Here is a 12,793-nt window from a genome sequence, read left to right as displayed (position 1 = left end):
CAGTCCAACTACATTTGGAAAGCCACAGATGCCCATCCTTACAGTCACTGAATGACACTACTGAATATAACCCTCAAGCATGGCAGGAGGGGGATTTAAAACTAGTTGAAAAATTTAGCAGAGGTTCTGATACTAATTTTAGTTAAGTAATAGTTAAAATATATGGGGAGAAATATATTTCAAAAGTTCGAAAGTTTGCTTCATACGTGGTAGGGAACACATCTTTCCATTTCAAGTTTTTGTGGCTATTTTGAATTATGGAGAAGTATTGTTGTTGTTGTTGTTGAGTGACTTCAAGTCATTTCTAAATAATGGTGATCTTAAGCAGACACTACCATGGGATTTTCTGGAGGTGAGAGTATGTGACTTGCCCAAGGTCACCCAGCGAGTTTTTATGACCAAACTGGGAATCAAACTGTGATCTCCAGAGTCATAGTCCAATACTCAAACCTTTACAACATGCTTGCTGTCTTGGAGAAGTATATATGCCTTAATTCACATACTTTGTTCATGGAAAGAAGGGGCTATGAAAACAATCAAAGCCTGCCAAATATATTTATTTGACATTTGAATGCGTGTGGCAAATCTAGACATCTGTATTGTAGTAACTGGAACAAATCCATAATGACTAAGCAGCCAAACAGCTGTTAAAAAGAAAAAAAAATTCAACTATGTGTCAGGGATGATGGGAGTTGTAGCTCTTCACCTCTGGCTCTAACTCACCACCTTGTTATGCAGCAGAGCTGACCAGCTTTGGTCAGTGGTTAATGCTTTTCTTCAAAGCAGCAGAGTTTCAGAGAATAGTCTGAAGACCCTGACAAACTCTCCAAGCCTTCTCACTCTTCTTCCTCAGATGTCTCCAAACTTCTCCAGGATTCTGCTGGCTCTTGTATCCTCACTCAAGACACCAGACAACTCAGTAGTCTTATATAAAAGATCTACTTTATTCTACTATATACAAATACTATATGTCCTACAAATCACAATCTCCAATACTCCACAATATCTCCAAACTACCCAACAAAAAATATTGGCAAACATTGCAATTATTATAGCCATTGTTAATCACCACCCACTAGTCAGTTTCCACCCAGTGGGTGTGTACATTCATTTTGATTGGTTCACATAGTTCAACCCACACTTAAGACCAAGCCAAGTATTTCTTCATTTTACCTTGTACACTTAATGAATCTCAGGTGTTTCCAATTGTACATTCTATAATTCTGTCCTTGACTTTCAAGACTTCTAAATTACATTAGCTTTTTCACCTGTGTAGCTTCTTAATTGCTCTTGCTTAGTCATTGTGACTTTCACATACATTATTTCTATTACTGTATGTCCCATGTTGCATTTTCCTTAACACTATGTAAGTCTTTTAGCACCACACATCAGACATAAAGGACCTAAGAAATTTATAACGATCTATTTCCGAGTGTTTACTCTTTTTTATGATCCATTTGTCCCTTCCATTACACTGAAAATATTGTAGAATAATCTCAAAATTTTTTTGCAAATTATGTATCTTGCCCTTTCAGTATAAATAAAAATCACACACATAAATCAAGACTATATGTAAGGAGAGAGAGACTTGCATTGGTTCCAGACTCTAGTCCCTCTTGTGCGCATGAACTCTTGCTGACATTGCTTATGCTACTATGAAGACACTTAACATTTATCTTACCATATTACATCGCAGCTTTATAACATTCTGACAGGAATACAAATTATGAGTCCCTCCAAATATTACAGCTCCCCACATTTCTCACTATTGGCTATACTGGCTCAGGTTACTGGAACATACAATCCTTGTGCTAAAATAAAACGTTCCTAATTTTAATTCTAATGGAAAACACATTCTTTTTATAGCTAAAACAGTAGTAATGAACCCACATATTATTTTTAAAACATCCAATATTTTTATCAGGTTTTCCTGAAAGTCAGAGAGAAAGATGTTAATGTGTAGCACATTACAAAAAAGTACATTGATTGGTGAAGGGTCACAGTTTAGCAGATTTCAATACCAGTTCTACTGAGAGATTAAAATAATTTAGATCCAGGAAATCATATGTAAGTAGAGTTGCCAGAGTGAATCCTGTAGAAAGTCATGTGAGGTAGGAAAAAGTCCATCAAATGATGCATCTTAAAGGAAAGGAGGTCCCAATAGATGCAGTTCAATTGGTGGACAAACCCATAGGCTACAACTGTTTCTTTCTTTCCTGAAAACTCGGCATGGACTGGCAGCCAGTGGCTTGAGGACCAGCATTCATCCATGGACCACCTGGCTGGGAACACTGCAGCTAAGCATGTAATTTTTCAGGATAGGGGAGTCATATGGAATGCTTTCACACTGGTGAAATATTACAGAATACTCTTCTTGATTTTCCAGGACCATAACTTCTGCCACTAACCCCAGAAAAAAACTTTCAGGAGAAGGCAGCTGGCAGGTAGTTCAGCCCTATCATGTTGATAATTAACTGAAATAATTATGTGGGAAAATGTACATGGAACACAAATATCTCCATTACAGAGTACACAGATTAATTGTTTGATTACTACAAGCATTCTCTTTAAAAAAAACTTTACTGTGCTACTGGCTTCATGCATGGTCTAATCTCTGTTACACTGCATAATATATGGCTTTGTCAAAGGAAGAATTAGAAACAGGGTCAAGAGTTTTAGCAAGTAGCAATAGATTAAAGGGCTTACTTAACTTTTTTTTAATTGCATGAACCTTCTGCAAAGTCAATTCTATGAGCTGAATAAATGAATAATTATACTGCATTGCATGTTAATGATCGGTGTGCGCTTATTTGGAGCATTTAAAAAAAACTATTATCTTCGAAGAAAGCGTACTACATCATCATTTACTGCTACCAGAGCCAGTCCAAGGACATAATCTGAGGACACATGAGGCAGCAATCTTGGTGGAGCTGCAGCTGACATATGTAGTGCTATTCCACACACACCAGTCTTATTTCAGTTGAATGTGCTTCTGTGTCATATGTGTACTAATTCATATCAATTCATTTGTACTATTCTTATATATGGGGTATTTCAACTTGTGGCCTTTAGTCTTTTTATGAGGTCTGAATTTAATTGATCTTGTTCATTGTCAGTCTGTTGTTCCCAGCCTCAATCCATGGAGAGAGGTGGGTTAGAAATACATATTTATTTTTGGCTGTATCTGCAGTGCAGAAATAAGAACAAATCATTAAATAGGGAGTCTGTGAACATCTAGAAGGCAATTCCATAATCACAAAAAGTCAACACAGGTTTCAGAGAAAGAAGTCATGCCAGACAATTCTAATCTCTTTTTTTATATATATATAAAATTGCTAGCTTTTAGGATGAAGGGAATGCAGTGGATATAGTATATCTTGATTTCAGTAAGGCTTTTGAAAGGGTTCCCCATGACATTCTTGCAAACAAACTAGTGGAATGTGGGCTAGACAACGTAACTGTTACACGGATTTGTAATTGGTTGATTGGCCAAACCCAAAGGGTGCTCAACAATGGCTCCTCTTCATCCTGGAGAGAAGTGACCAGTGGGGTCTCACGGGGCTCTGTCCTGGGCCCAGTGCTATTCAACATCTTTAACAATGACTTGGATGAAAGAATTGGGGGCATACTTATCAAATCTGCAGATCACACCAAATTAGGAGGAGTAGCTAATACCCCAGAGGACAGGATCAAGATTTAAAATGACCTTGATAGATTGGAAAGCTTGGATGATGCCTTTCTACAACAGATGACCACATACTAACAAAATGAATTTCAACACGGAGAAATGTAAGGTACTGCATTTAGGGCAGAAAAATGAAATGCACAGATATAGGATGGGTGTCACCTGGCTGAATGAAACTGTATGTGAAAAGGATCTGGGAGTCCAAGTAGACCACAAGTTGAACATGAGTCAACAGTGCGATGTGGCAGCTAACAAGACCAATGTGATTTTAGGCTGCATCAATAGAAGTATAGTGTCTAGATCAAGGGAAGTAATAGTGCCACTCTATTCTGCTCTGGTCAGGCCCCACCTGGAATATTGTGTCCATTTCTGGGCACCACAATTTAAAAAGGATGTGGAGAAACTGGAGCATGTCCAAAGAAGGGCGAACAAAATGGTGAAATGTCTGGAAACCATGCCCTATGAGGAACGACTTAGGGAGTTGGGGATGTTTAGCCTGGAGAAGAGAAGGTTAAGACGTGTTTAAATACTTGAAGGGATGTCATATTGAGGAGGGAACAAGCTTGTTTTCTGCTGCTCCAGAGACTAGGACCCAGAGCAATGGATGCAAGCTCCAAGAAAAGAGATTCCACCTGAATATTAGGAGGAACTTCCTGACAATAAGGGCTGTTCGACAATGGAACACACTCCCTCGGAGTGTGGAGTCTCCTTCTTTGGAGGTCTTTAAGCAGAGGCTGGATTTTTCTACATCCAATAAGACTCTTTCTCTCTATAAAGCATCTGCCAGGGATGCTTTGATTTAGATTTCCTGCATGGCAGAGGGTTGGACTGGATGGCCCGTGTGGTCTCTTCCAACTTTATGATTCTATGACACCACTTTAACTGCCATGGCTCAATGCTATGGAATTCTATGAACTGTAGTTTGTTGTGACACCATCTGGTTCCACAACAAACTACAATTCCCAAAATTCCATAGCACTGAGCCATGGCAGTTAAAGTGGTGTCAAATAGGATTATTACTATATTGCAGACACATCCCCTATGATGGTGGTGGTGGTGGTGGTGGTGATGACGGCAACAATTTAATTCCTTTCCATTTTGGTCTGACTGCAGCAATTTTGTTTTTAACATTGATGAATTATATTGATTTGACAAATAAAGTGTCTCTATAACAAAAATCTCAGTTCTTTGTGCCTTAGTTTCTTCTCTTCTGGATACATTACATTGACAAAATGATTTTCCTTGTTCATCAAAAGCTTTCAGGCATGGTCAAAGGAAGGGAACAGCATCACATCATCCGCAGCAATAAGCACAGGGGAAATGTATTGCCTTTCTTACCTGTGTTTCAATGCAACTTCCTCCTGCCACTTCTGCAGCCAGCGTTTTATGTTGACAGAAGCCAGAAGTGCCGGCATTAAACAATCAGGAGGCCCTCTGTGTGCATCTGCTATGAAAAAGGTTGCTAAGCAACAGCAAAGAGAAATTTTTGTTCTTACTATTCTATGGCAGATTAGGAGAAATCTCACCACATTTTTCTTTTACCTTAAATTTCAACAGTCAACCCAGTCTTTAAATTAAATTACATTTTTTAAAAAATGTCTTGAAAGAATTGCACTTTTAGGGAAGAGCGTGCCAGAGGAGGTGGCCATATGGAGCACAAATAGAGAGAAAGAGCCTTCTTGGATGTAGAAAAATTCTTTTTGACAGCTCATTGGGTTTATTTGCTATACCCTGTTCTTCTGCCGTCTCAGCATCTATTGCAGCAACCCCACAGGAACAAGAAGCCATTAGCAAATTATTGTCTGAAATGCAAAACTCACAAATAAAACCCCCATCAAATATTCAAGGTTTTCATACTCCCTAGTTAGTCTTAGCACATCTCCCTAGCAAAGGTCAGATCTGATTGAATTTTAGTGGAAGCATTTTTTCGAATACACATCTTGGCCTTATATTGAAATAGAAATATACTGGCAGGGGGTAGAGTAGGCATAGCATCAAGTGTAATATTAATAAGCTAATATAATCAGATCGCATACACAAACCACCAAGAATATTCAGCTGCCTAATTTGTTATTCTGAGCATCCAAATTTACAACAGAGAGTGAGATTACTGAAAGGATTCCATATTCAATAGGATAGTTTTGTAAGAATTTGGAGGTTGAGTAAGGCAACGGTTACCTTATAGGCTAGGATCCAAACAACCATGACAGTGGCAAACTGCTTGTGTAAGTGAAGAGGAGAGCAGTTTCAAAACAGTTTGCAATTAAAGCATGGGGATCAATTGGCCAAAAATAAAGAATTAGTTTAAAATACCACTGGATTAGAACAAGTCTTGCATCAACTGATACAACTCTACAGTTGACCCTCAGCACAAACAGTAATAGTGTGATCCTTAAACACAAATATAAATTTTGATATTTTTAATACTTATATTTATTCAGAGACTCTTTTGGCAGAGAGGCATGGAAAACACAAAGTGGTTTAACATTACTAAATACAGTGGGCCCTTGGTATCCGCTGGGGTTTGGTTCCAAGACCCCCTATGGATACCAAAATCCATGGATGCACAAATCCCTTTATATACAGTGGGTTTATAAAATGGCGTCCCTTGCATAAAATGGCAAAATCAAGGTTTGCATTTTGAAGTGCTATTATTTTTGAATATTTTCAAGCTGTGGATGGTGGAATCCGTGGATACAGAGGGCCGACTCTATATGGTAAGAGCAAAAAAAAAAGTACATTAATGGGTGAAGGGTCATAGTTTAGCAGATTTCAATACCAGCTCTACTGAGAGACTGAAATAATTTAGATCCAGGAAATCATATGTAAGTAGGGTTGCCAGAGTGAATACTGTAGAGGACTCCTGTACATCTCATGCTTGTGTAGAAGAGAGAGTTTCAGCAGGCATTGCTTGTCAAGCAATCAGGTAAGAAGCAACTGTTACTGAAATCTCTCTTCTACCAACCATTAAAGGTACAGGAATTGTCTACAGTTTTCACTCTGGCAAACTTGTATTTAAGCGGTGCTCATGCTCCTCTGCTGACACCAACTGGATACAATCCCACTTATGTAATCTTAGAATCAAAGAACTAGAAAGAAAGACCCAATAAACTTTCTGTATGCCCCTTTGGTAATCACTAACCAGCACATTTCACATCACAGCATCTCCCCCAGCCTTGGGAGCAGCATTAGAGAAATGTTCTATTATCAAATGTTATATTATACTGATCAGGCATTATATATGATATATGATCTGGCATTACACTGAGCATCTTTAAATGAAAAGGGCAATTTAAAAATGACATTAAAAATATAAATGTCTCTGCTTGGTTCTGTTTCTCTGATGCTGTCCATGAACTCCCAAGGAAATATCAAAGTGCATCAGCAATAGCACTTCATGTCTAGTGCCCCCAAGTGTTCGAATTCAGTTGCAAGCTTATTGGGCTGAAGTTTCACTAGCTTTCAAGAATGCTATGCTGGCAGTAATACCAACCTACCTAAACATCCAGCCAGCTGAGCCAGAGTCAGTTCAGACACAGCAATCCTTACAATGGCTAGGCCTGAGAGCTGGCTGCCCAGTTCAGTGAGTTTGTCTGTAATGTGAGCATTGTGCCTTGCTTTGCTCTCTTTACTGCTATCTTCAACCTTGATATCTGCCTCCATACAGGTATGCCAATAGGTTTGCAATAACTTTCTGTGTGAGAATTTTTGAAGAGGTCCCAGCTGAGAAGACTAGACCTCCTTTCCCTATGCAGTATAGTCCCAGTTCAGATCTTTCCCTGACTTCTTGTTGCTGTGTATCTTCAAATTGTTTCCAACTGATTTTGACACTAAAGCAAACCTATTGTGCAGTTTTCTTGGCAAGATTTGTTCAAAGAGAGTTTGTCCATTCTTTCCTCTAAGGATGAGTGTGACTTGCCCAAGGTCATCCAGTGGGTTTTCATGGCTGAATGGCGATTCAAATTCTGGTCTCCACAGTCATAGACACCACACTGGCTCTCTTCCCTTGCTAAGATTTCAACAAAACCAAAACAGAAAGGGAGCTTCATATTACAGATTTAACCAAGCACGTGGAGCCAAGTGCTAGTAATGGAGCTTTTATTTACACTGCTTTTGCCCATATGGTTGACATCCAATGTGCTAACAGTACAGATCTTGATCCCATTCTAAAAGTACTCTTGCCCACAACTGGACACCTTTGTTTGGGGGAATATCCTCTGATTGCACGTGCGCATACACACACACAACTATACCCATCTCTCTACTGTTGTCCTTCACCCTGCACACTAATGCAATATGACAGACCTCTCTGTATGTTAATGATTCTTTCTCTCTGAAGCCTAAGATCAAACATTATTTTGCCAATAAATTTGGTGGCTATATTTTTGCATTTGTTCAAATGAATTTGATCAAAGAGCAGGCAATAATACATGTTATTTTGCCTTTTATTGGGAAGCCACAACCAACATATATGAGCTGCACTTTGGTTCATTAGGACTGCACTGCAAATACATTTAGCTTGTCCTGTCTGCATTTATCTACTGTGACCTTATTTTCCTGTCATTCCTCCCCTGTTTGCCTGGTTTGGTTGTTTAAAAACTCTAAGAAAACTGTAGTTAATGTAATTTTTAAAATGTAAAAAATATTTAAGCAACTCAAGTGCTTATGTATTAAGAGTGTAACAATGGCCTGTTACAGACTGCCAAAATAAAGCTGCTTCAGGTCTTTTTGGAGGTATGCTATTTAAATGATGTATGCATCCTAAGAATCTGGAAGCTGCACCAAAAGCTGCACTCTGGTGCTTAGGAATGGAGTGTGGCTTTGGTGAGACCTCCGGACTCTTAGGACCCATGCATCATTTAAATAGCATACGTCCAAAGAGACCCGAAACAGCTTTATTTTGGCAGTCTGTAACAGGCCAATGATTCTAGTGTCTGCTTAAGGAGCAGAAGCATTATGTTCTGTGCTGATCTCCTTAACACTACAATGCATCTGCAAATATAGAGAGTGCAAGTGACTTAAAATAAAGGTGGCTTTATTTTAAAACTAAAACTATACCAGAAATATAATTGGGAAGATAATAGTGGGCAAGAAAGTCATGGGCAGAAAAGATCTAGTCAATCCTAGCTGTCCCTCAATACCTCAAAAATCCCTGCATAAAAATTTCCAATTTAAAACAGTATTGTATAATTACAGTTATATCAAGTGGCTGATCCAATAATCAAATAAGTCATAGAAAAGAATAGTAGTCTCTAATTATTAAGCAGTTGTCTGAAGTCTGAACAATTTTAATTTTGATTTAATACAATATTTGGACACATGTCTGAGAAACATTTCAAAAGAAGCATCTTTATTCTCCTTCAGTATAATTCAAATTATATTTTTATATAATCACCTTTATATTTGTATATCATGTCTCAGTTGTTGCTGTGAGACTTTTGCCACAGGTATTGGGTCCATGCTTACTTTTCTAGATTTTTTAAAATATTTCTTCTGTGTTGGTATTAGTCACAATCTAACACACACACCTTAATTTAAAGATGTGGGACCGACAGGCTGAATCCACACAGCCATAATTAAGAGCAAACCCATCAAAGTCCATGGGGCTTAAACAAGTACTGACTAAACTCACATTGATTTCAATGAGTTTGCTCTATGTGTGACTTGAATCCAACTTGGATCCAAGATCATTGCTCTAGTCAGCTGATCAATATACATGAACCTAGCATTCTACTCTACCTCTTGAACAACAATATTAGCACCAACTTTTTTTTAAAAAAAAAACTGGAATCTGCAAGCGCAACCAAGAAAATGAGTTCCAAAGGATATTTGTAAAAATATGCACCAAGCCAATTTTTTCCAGATCCAAACCTGTGATAATTTAAAACCAGACTATCACAGAATTGGACTTACTGCAAATGTTGAACACCATGGGTTGAAACATTTGTCTTCCCATACTTCTGAATATAAGCATAGCCAAATTTGGAGACAAAAGTATTCACTTGCTAAAACTGCATAAAGACATACCTCATGCGCTACTAGTTGTCTTATGAAATGGAAATAATTCCTATTTAGTTGTTATGTAATCTGCTTTCATAAACACAAAAACAGAAACAGAGCTGGACCAAGCAGCTCTGCTCCTAGTGTCAAGGATAATGTGTAGTCTCTACATAGACATGTCTGTATATGGTGCATGGACATCTACAAAGAGGAGGCCTTCATGTGTACATGCAAAGTCTTCCACATAAGCAGCAATTCATGCAGTCATATAGCAATAGCAGCAATAGCAATAGCAGCTTCATTTATATACCGCTTCATACTGCCTAAGCAGTCTCTAAGCGATTTACAACTGTAAGCTAATTGCCCCCAACAAGCTGGGTACTCATTTTAGCAACTTCGGAAGTATGCAAGCCTGAGTCGAGCGTGAGCACTGGCTAATATTGAGTGGCTGCAATACAGCCATTTAACCACTGCACCACCAGGGCTCCTATTGCCCGTATAGGCAAAAACACCCTCCCTACAGACAGCATATCAAAGTGAAAGGCTATGTGATGGATGCAGTGTTGGGGGCAAGAACTACTTGCCACATCTCCATCTGTACTGACATATTTATGTAAACAGCTTAAACCATGCTGCCATAGAAACACAGAGTGATGAATATCTACACCACCACCACCTCACACAATTACATATTTGATATTGTGTCACAAAACATTAACAGTTAACAGTTCTGTTAACATTAACAGAACAGTTTAAACCGATGAAATGGCTTTTCATAACACAGTACTGTGGTCAGTCTGTTCCATAAACAAAACCTTCAGACATATTTTCAACAAAAAAATTAGCAAGATCAGTAGAAAAGAATTTGGTAGCAAAGTTACAGTACATATATCACAACAAAACATATCAAAGCTTTCTTAGTTTAAGCTGTCCTGATTGTCAACAGTGAATTAAGAGTTTTATGAAAATTATTTTTGAAATAGGTTTCTTATAAATTATCAAAAATGCCCCATGTAAAATCTCTCCAATCTTCTTCCACCGATAGTTCTTAGTCATGTTCAATGTCTGTATATTTTAATTGTATTTAATTAAGAAGCATTCATCAGTTATTTTTGCAATATAGCTTGAGATTCAGTAGACTTTATTTTACTTTGAAGCTAACTCATTGATTTCTGATTATTCTAGTTCAGTTAGTGAATTATGTGTTCATAAGGCCTAGTCTCTATAATCTTTATATTGGCGCGTTACAGACAGCCCAGAAGGGGCCGTCTCGCGCCGCCGCCGGTTGCAGCGTCCAGGAACTGCAGCAGCCAAACGGCGCAGTTCCTGGATGCTGCCAAGAAGGAGCGTGAAAATCGCGCTCCTTCTTGCTCCCCGGAAGAGACACCGCGAGGCACTAGTCGCGCACTTGTGGCGTCATTTCCGGGGCGCGACGTGCAGACGCACAGCGTCTGTTACGTCAAGATGGCAGTGGCCGTGTGGAACGGCCGCTGCCATATTGTACATATTCACTACGTACTAGGGTTAGGGGGGTGCGGAAGCACCGCCCCTTCCTAACCCTAATACGTAGTGAATACGTACAAAATGGCGGTTTGTAACCCACCATTTTTAACATTTTCTGTTTGGCCTACACATATTTTGAACTGTGTATGCACCACATACAATAACCAGAGTTTAACCCATTGACACTTACTGACAACCCAAGTTCTTTGGAGGATCCATTAACACCACTTCTATTGCAATCATGAATTTCCTTCTCTTGCATGATAGTTTGATTTGCTTATCCACTAGTAGAACTGACATGCAACATTCTCCCTAATTTTGCTACATAACTGGCTGGGAAAGGGTAAATGGAACTTCTGCTTCTATGTGTGTATGCATGTGCCTTCAGTGCCTGTTCATTCTTAGGCAAGGAATATTCAGAGGTGGTTTTGCAAGTTCCTTCCTCTGAAATGTAGCTTCCAGCACACAGTATTCACTGGCAGTCTCTCATCCAAATATTAACTAGGGTTGAACCTACTTAGCTTCCAAGGTCAGATGGGATCTGATGCCTTTGAGGTAGGGCAATCATTTGTTTTTGTTTTTAATGCCATAAATTGCACTGCCCAACATTAGGTGTTGTATTGTGGAAAAATAAGATGGCAGGTATCCTGCTTACATACAATTATATTGCCATCACTTCAGCACAACCTTAGGAGGCAGATAGCAGAAGCTGCATGAGAAGCTGCATCAAAATGTATCAATGTATTATCTAACAGATAATACCTATTTAGGTGTTTGATATCCACTGGTATCTAATGTGTGAAAAATGCATGAGTTATCCCTGTGAAATAAATAATGATGTGGATAATGGTCAATTGATTGTTCAAGTCCCTATCCATGTGGCAAGAGCCCTACATGTCTTCCTTTAGAAGGACAGTGAATATCCATCACCTGGTTTACACAGCCAGTACATACGTGGGGATCTAGGGGGAAACGTTAGACTGTGTTTTCTTACCAGTTACTAAATGACTGAATAGGGCTACATAAACTTATTCTGTCTTTGGCAGTTTGCAGTGCTGTGTAGACAATGGCAACAGATATTACAGACTCATTGCAGGCAATTTGCTATTTTCTTTTTAAAATAGTATTATTATTATTTTAAAAAAAACTGCACCTACCTTTAGGGTCACCAGATGCCACCTGAAAATGTGCTCTTCCTTTTAAAAATAGAGTTCAAAACAATAGCTTTCTCCCATCCACTTTTCCCTGGACTTTTTATCTGCCTCCTACCTACTGATAACAGGTGGGCCACATAGCTGGTGGCACAGGAGGAGATGAAAGGGAGAAGCTTCAGCTGTCACCTCCTCTATTTAATCAGTAATTTTAAAGGAGCAGAGAAAAGGTCTAGGTCACAGCTTGACAACTCAACTTGCACTCAGATGGTTAACTATCTCCACAGTGGAAGAATCTCGTTTGAGTAAAAAACGAATACCAAACCTCCCCCAGCTGGAATGGCTTTCCGGTTTCTTTTCTTATAAACAATAATAGAATGATTTTGCAGTATGTGAAAATAAAGGTTGAAGTGTATTGGAAGATAGACAGACAGACAGACAGACAGACAGATCG

General features: G+C 38.8%; 1 protein-coding gene across 4 annotated transcripts in view; it reads right to left on the bottom strand.

The window, feature by feature from the left end:
* The window catches only part of SMYD3 (SET and MYND domain containing 3), a 503,325-nt gene that overhangs the window by 306,838 nt on the left and 183,694 nt on the right, over positions 1 to 12,793 (bottom strand). The window contains exon 1 of one of the 4 annotated variants that reach the window (XM_089528392.1): positions 5,024 to 5,106. The exons of 2 other annotated variants lie outside the window; for them this stretch is intronic. The gene's annotated coding sequence lies outside the window, so the exon portion shown is untranslated. Of the gene's footprint in view, positions 1 to 5,023; positions 5,107 to 12,793 lie in introns of those variants that run through there. One more of the 4 variants, XM_089528393.1, reaches the window with a different exon arrangement.

The sequence above is a fragment of the Sceloporus occidentalis genome, unplaced genomic scaffold, assembly GCF_023333645.1.
Source record: "Sceloporus occidentalis isolate IW3139 unplaced genomic scaffold, rSceOcc1.0.p SCAF_6, whole genome shotgun sequence".
NCBI lineage: Eukaryota > Metazoa > Chordata > Lepidosauria > Squamata > Phrynosomatidae > Sceloporus > Sceloporus occidentalis.
This window is presented reverse-complemented; position numbering and strand designations above follow the sequence as displayed.